Source organism: Octopus bimaculoides, chromosome 6, assembly GCF_046866305.1.
Source record: "Octopus bimaculoides isolate indiv1 chromosome 6, ASM4686630v1, whole genome shotgun sequence".
Taxonomy (NCBI): Eukaryota; Metazoa; Mollusca; class Cephalopoda; order Octopoda; family Octopodidae; genus Octopus; species Octopus bimaculoides.
In genome coordinates this window covers 100,208,035-100,215,534 of record NC_142933.1, presented here as the reverse complement: position 1 = coordinate 100,215,534, position 7,500 = coordinate 100,208,035, and positions in this window count along the sequence as shown.

The following is a 7,500-nucleotide window of genomic DNA, read 5'->3' as shown; positions in this document are numbered from 1 at the left end:
TGGGAGTGTGTGTGTCTGTATGTGTGTGTGCGTTCGTGCGTGCGTGTGTATGTGTATAAATCCATGTTTATGTTCATGTCTACACAAATATAGGTTTCTGAATGTATTTAGCCATTTATTAACCACAACATTAAAGCGAAATTGGAGAATGGGTCTCTAACTGATCAAGACTAATCGGCGCCACAGGATGGACGAGGAGGAGGAGGAAGTAAGTAGTGATGATGATCTGGAGGAAAAGGAGGAGGAAGACAACGATGATGTCGATGATTGCAACGACACTTGATGATGACTATGATTATGATAATGATGATGACAGTAACGAGGACAATGACCCCGACGATGAAGATGATGATGATGATGATGGTGATGGTGATGATGATGTTGATGAAGATGATGATGACGACGACGACGATGACGACTATGATGATGATGATGACGATATGATGATGATGACGATGATGATGATGATGATGATGGTGATGATGATGATCAGACGACGACGATAATGATTATTACAATAAGGTATGCGTCGACGACGACGACGACGACGACGACGACGACGACGACGATGTTGGCGATGTCGACCATGGTAATGATAACGATGTGAAGTTTGCTTGAAGAAGCCGAAGAAAAAACTTAGAGACAACAGATATACATACATACATACATACATACATACATACATACATAAAGAAAGAAAGAAAGAAAGAAAGAAAGAAATAAAGAAAGAAAGAAAGAAAGAAAGAAAGAAATAGAGAAAGAAAAAGGAGAGAAATTTAGGAAAAGTGGAGTGGGGTTCAGTAAACGGAGTAGATTTAAAAGATTAAAGAAACGGCAGATAATGTTCGATATATGTATAGCAAATACAGAACGATAATCACCCTTAAACACAAGAATAATAGAGATCAGTTCGTGTTTATTGTCAAAGCGGTTGACAAGTATTGTCATAATAGAGGTCAGACTCTTTGGCATGGTTTGACCTGAAGACATGAAGACTCCAGGACGAAAGGGTCAGTCAGACCTGACATTGATGAGTATCTCTAATAAGTTCTATAGCCGCCATTTGCTTCTGTCTCCCACATCAAACGTCGCTGTTCAGATCAAACGTTATTTCAATATCGTATAACCTTGGTGTATAATCAGTAATCTTTATACATGTGTGTGTGTGTATGTGTGTGTGTGTGTGTGTGTGTGTGTGTGTGTGTGTGTGTGTTATCTGTCAATCTATCTCTTCCTATGAACATGCATGTATATGTGTATATCGTTATGTACGTATATATATATATATATATATATTATACACACAGGCATATACAGACACGTATTTATATTTGTTTATATACATACATATAAACATACACACAACTGCTCGCAAGCCAATACTAACACTTGCACACACACGCACAGACATATACACGTACACACACATTCTGTGTTCCTGGTTTCTGTGTTTAAACATGGCAGATAGAAGAATTGATATACAGTTTTCTATACAAATATAAAAACCCATAAATACTCACGCACACACATACAAGCGGCTCTCTATCACACTGTTATCCCACTTTCACATAATACGCGCACATACACACACACAAACACACACACACACACACACACACACACACACACACACACACACACACACACACAAGCACGCACAGGTGTAATACATGCATGCATACATAGCAGAAACTAATTGTTAATCTAGATACGGATAGATAAACACACGTTACACTCGCAAAATATTCATATGCATACATACATACACACTCACATATATATACACACATGCACATGCATATATACATATAGCTATATATAAATATATTTACATACAAATATATATACATACATGCATACATATATACATGTATATATATATCTGTATGTAAATGCATATATATATATATATATATATATATATATATATATATATATATATATATATATATGTATATATATATATATTTTTTTATTCGTTTCAGTCATTTTGACTAACGCCATGCTGGAGCATCGCCTTTAGTCGAGCAAATCGACCCCAGGACTTATTCTTTGTAAGCCTAGTACCTATTCTATCGGTCTCTTTGCCGAACCGCTAAGTTACGGGGACCTAAACACACCAGCATCGATGTCAAGCGATGTTACGGGGAAACACACGCACACAAACATATACGCACACACACACACACACACACACATATATATATATATACGACGGGGTTCTTTCAGTTTCCGTCTACCAAATCTACTCACAAGGATTTAGTCGGCCCGAGGCTATAGTAGAAGACACTTTCCCAAGGTGCCACGCAGTGGGACTGAACCTGGGACCATGTGGTTGGTAAGCAAGCCACTTACCACACAAAATCGAAACAGCTGTAAGAGTACATGTTAATAAATTATATTAACACTACTTCTCCATTTTGGGGACTTTAATCTGGATATTTATAAACAAAGTTTTATGCTTAAACCTATTATTTTCGGAATATTACTATTCACTACAAAATAATTGGTAACAAGCCAGTGGATATATCTATCCATAAGGTGGTTATATTAACCTCTATTTAAACGTATACATATGTATATATGTGTGTGTATGTGTGTGTATACACATGGCTCAGTGGTTAGAGTGTCGAGATTACGATAGTAAGGTTTTGAGTTCGATTCCCGGACCGGGCTACGTGCTGTGTTCTTGAGCTAGACACTTTATTTCACGTTCCTCAAGTTTGTTCAGCTGTAGAAATGAATTACAACATCACTGGTGCCAAGCTACGTCGGCCCGGTTGCCTTTCCTTTGAAAAACATAGGTGGCGTGGTATGCATAGGCGATTGATGGTCTTTCATAAACAAACTTGCTTGGAAATATGCCTCGGTGGGTATCTTTCTCGGTGCTATACCATCGTCATTCATAATATAGGTAGCTAAAACAATTAAAATTCAAAACATTATAATACATAAGTAAAGGACCAAAATAGCACCCGCAGTTGCTAGAAATAAGACCTAAAATATACAACTCAAATACCCCCAAAAAATCAATACATTTATATATATAGCCCTAACCCAAACACTAAACCTAACCCTAACACTAAACCTAACTCTAACACTAACCCTAATCCTTAAACTAACACTAAACCTAAACCTAACCATAAACCTAAACCTAAACCTAAACCTAACACTAACATTAACTCTAAAACTAACGCTAAATCTAACCCTAAGCTTAAACATCATCCGAACCATAGCCCTAACCATAAACTTAACCCTAACACTAATTCTAACCATAACATTAACCTTAACTCTAACGCTAACCTTAAAACTAAACATAACCCTAAACCTAACACTAACCATAACCCTAACCCTAAACCAAAACCTAACCCTAACACTAAACCTACCACTAAACCTAAGCCTAACACAAACACTAAACCTAGCCCTAGCCCTAAAACTAACACTAAACCTAACACTAACCCTCACCCTAACATTAACCCTAATACTAAACCTAACACTAACACTAACCCTAAAACTAATCCTAAAACTAAACATAACCCTAAACCTAACGCTAACACTAAACATAACCCTAACATTAACCATAACCCTAAAATTAACCCTTAAACTAACCCTAACAAAAAACGTAAACCTAACCCTAAACCATACCCTAACACTAATCCTCACCCGAACCCTAACCCTAACCTTAAACCTAAACCTGACACTAACCTTAACCCAAACACTAACCCTAACGCTAACCCTAACCCTAACCATAACCATAACACAAACCCTAGCCCTAACCCTAACCCTAACCCTAACCCTAACCCTAACTGTAACCTTAACCGTAACCCTAACCTTAACCCTAACCCTAACCCTAACCTATCCCTAACCTTTACCTTAACCCTATCCCTAACCCTAACCCTAGCCCTAGCCTTAGCCCTAACCCTAACACTTACCCTAACCCTAACGCTAACCTTAACCCTAACCCTAACTCTAACCTTATCCCTAACCCTAACTCTAACCCTAACCTTAACCCTAGCCCTAACCCTAACCCTAACCCTAACCTTTACCTTAACACTATCCCTAACCCTAACCCTAGCCCTAGCCTTAGCCCTAACCCTAACCCTAACCCTAACCCTAACGCTAACCTTAACCCTAACCCAAACCCTATCCCTAACCCAAACCCTAACCCTAACCCTAACCCTAACCCTAACCCAAACCCTAACCCTAACCCTAACCCTAACCCTAACCCTAACTCTTCGACACGGCAGTGCTATGATGTGGGCAACTGATGGAGGGTATGCTCTCTATGTAGCCTGTGTGTTTTCTATACCTTCTTTATCATTTTGTCCATCTTTTTCTGCAACGTCATGTACCCAGATATGCATCTATATATACACGTATATGAAGGTATGTACATACATTTACATATATATGCATATACTCATATTTTATGTAAATATACATACATACATATATATATATATATATATATATATATATATATATATATATATATATATATATATATATATTGAGCGCATACACATAATCATTTACACCAGTTTCAAGCACTCTGCACAAGAACAAACAAGGAAAATGCAACCATGCACATCTACAGAATATTCGCTGTGTGCTTTATTGCCGGGGGAAAAATTTCGTAAGGAAATTTTGTTGTAAGTAATTTGGAAAGAAATTTCGCTTCATAGAAAAATGCCGTCAGACAAATTCACCGTATGGGAAATGATAAAGCGTATTATATCAGCATGTTTTAAATTAAAAAATAAAAAACCTAAGTAAAAGAATGATAAGAGGTCTTATAAATGCATTAAATAGGCAAGTCTTTATTCAACGTTAAACATTAAAAGAGTTCAGAGACAAATGCTAAAATACAATCCGCAGCAAAAGTACATTATTTGCGTAAGAATTTTCAAACGTTTTAAATGACCTCATCACGTTTCCTTTTTTTTTAATGTTTGACGCTGACTAAATGCCTGCCTAGTTAATGCATTTATAAAACCTTTTATCATTCCTTCTTTTATCTTTTATTTTCTTTTGTATTTTCGAAAAAGTGCTGATGCAATAAGCGTTATCTTTGTCCATCCGGCGAATTTATCTCACAGCGAATTATGACTTGCGGCGAATTATGTCTTGCGGCGAATTTGTCTTACGGCAAAAACGTTTTTATGGTGAAATTTCCCTATAGCCAAGCACGCACTTCATTGCAATGACAATCGTACATATATACATTCATGGCACTAATGTAACGCCAACAAATACACACTCATCTAATTACAACCAAAGTGTATACACATACATCCATCAAACTAACAACCCAAACATAAACACGTCAATACAACTCATACACACACGCGCAACGCATACACGCACAAACACACAAACGCATATGTGTGTGTGCGCATATATATATACATACATATATATATATATATATATATATATATATATATATATATATATATATATATATATATATATATATATATATATATATATATACATATATATATATATATATATACATATATACACATATACATCATCTTAATTTCTACACTCACATACACAGTAGCACACACTACCAACGCACGCATTCTCAAAACACACATACAAAAAGCATGCAGAACACACAAGTATTGTTCTCATGCAGTCATATACGCATTTACACTTCTGTATTTATGCTAAGTTTGTGGTTTACCGGTTAGGGTTCACGATGGTAAAGCCGTGAGTTCGATTCCCGGCGTTGCGTTGTCCCATTCAGCAAGACACTTTTTTTGTTTTTTGCACGTTACTCCAGTCCACTCAGCTGGCCAAAATAAGCTGTACCTGTAATTCAAAGGACCAGACTTGTCACATTTTGTGCCTTACTGAATCTCCATGAGAACTACGTAAAGGGAGTGCGTGTCTGTGGAGTGCTCAGCCACTTGTGCGTTAATTTCACGAGCAGGCTGTTCCGTTGAACGAATCACCTGAAACATTTGTCGACGTTAAAGACGGAATGCCTATTAGTTAGATAGCTAGTTAGAAAAAACACACACATACACACATGCATATTATTCACACACACAAACACGCTTAAAAATCGTTTACTATCATAAGCACTAAGGTCACAACTATCCATATACACACATATCCACACTGTGTAGGCACAATGACTCAGTGGTTAAAGCAGCGGACTCGCGGTCGTAGGATCGCGGTTTCGATTCCCAGACCAGGCGTTTTGAGTGTTTATTGAGCGAAAACATTTAAAGCCCCGCGAAGCTCCGGCCGGGGGGGGGGGTTAGTGGCGAACCCTGCTGTATTCTTTCACCACAACTTTCTATGACTCTTTCTTCCTGTTTCTGTTGTACCTGTATTTCAAAGGGCCAGCCTTGTCATACTCTGTGTCACGCTGAATCTTCCCGAAAACTACGTTAAGGGTTCACTAGTCTGTGAATTTCACGAGCAGGCTGTTCCGTTGATCGGATCAACTGGAACCCTCGTCGTCGTATCCGACGGAGTGCCGTAGTAATATACACACTGCACATGTACAGGAACGAACTCGCACACGTGCTTTATCTGGAATAAACATTATTATATTCATACACGCTAGCACAACGTAAACATACAGAAAACTAACCACATGAATTTTTCCCCATTCCCCCAAAAGAAAATTACCCCCTCCCCATGGGACAATTCGTGACGATGACAACAACTCCTTAGGACAATTAAACCCTTTGGTTAATTACCCCCTCTCCAAAATAACAAGTCTTAAATCATCATCTGTCGTCCTCAGAGGTAATTGTTCTTATGGGGTCTGAACCCAGAACAACTCGGTTGGAAAGCAAGTTTCTTACCACACAGCCACCTTCATGCCTAACCGGTAAATTTTAACGAAACAAAATGGAAGAAATACGCCACTAAACGCAGACAAAGAGAAGTGGACGCACCACCGTCAAAAACAAAAAGAACAGTCGGAGACTACTTAACACGCACAAACATTTTATAAGGGCGCAGACGTTCGCACACACACACACACACACACACACACACACACACACATAGATAGATAGATAGCTGGATAGGTAGATAGATAGATAGATAGATAGATAGATAGATAGATAGATAGATAGATAGATAGATAGATAGACGGATAGGTGGAGAGAAAGGAGCGGGGAATGTGGAAATGAGTGGTAGAACAAAATGGTAAAAATGGGAGGGAAGCAGAAATCGACCCCCCCCCCCTTTTTTTTTGTTTGCCCCTACCGATCCCTTTTGATCGGATTTTTTATTTTTATTTTTTTTTTTATTTATTTATTTTTTTAAGAAAAGCTCTACAGTTGTATTTGTCCCCTCTGTGTGCAGCCCTGTGTGGCAAATAAAAGAAAGCTATCTATCTATCTGTCTATCTGTCTGTCTGTCTATCTATCACTCCTTTCTCCTTTATCCACTTTCTATGTATCTATCGTTCTCCAAATCCCAAGCTCGAAATCTCACAAACATTTCTATATCCATTTGTCGAGC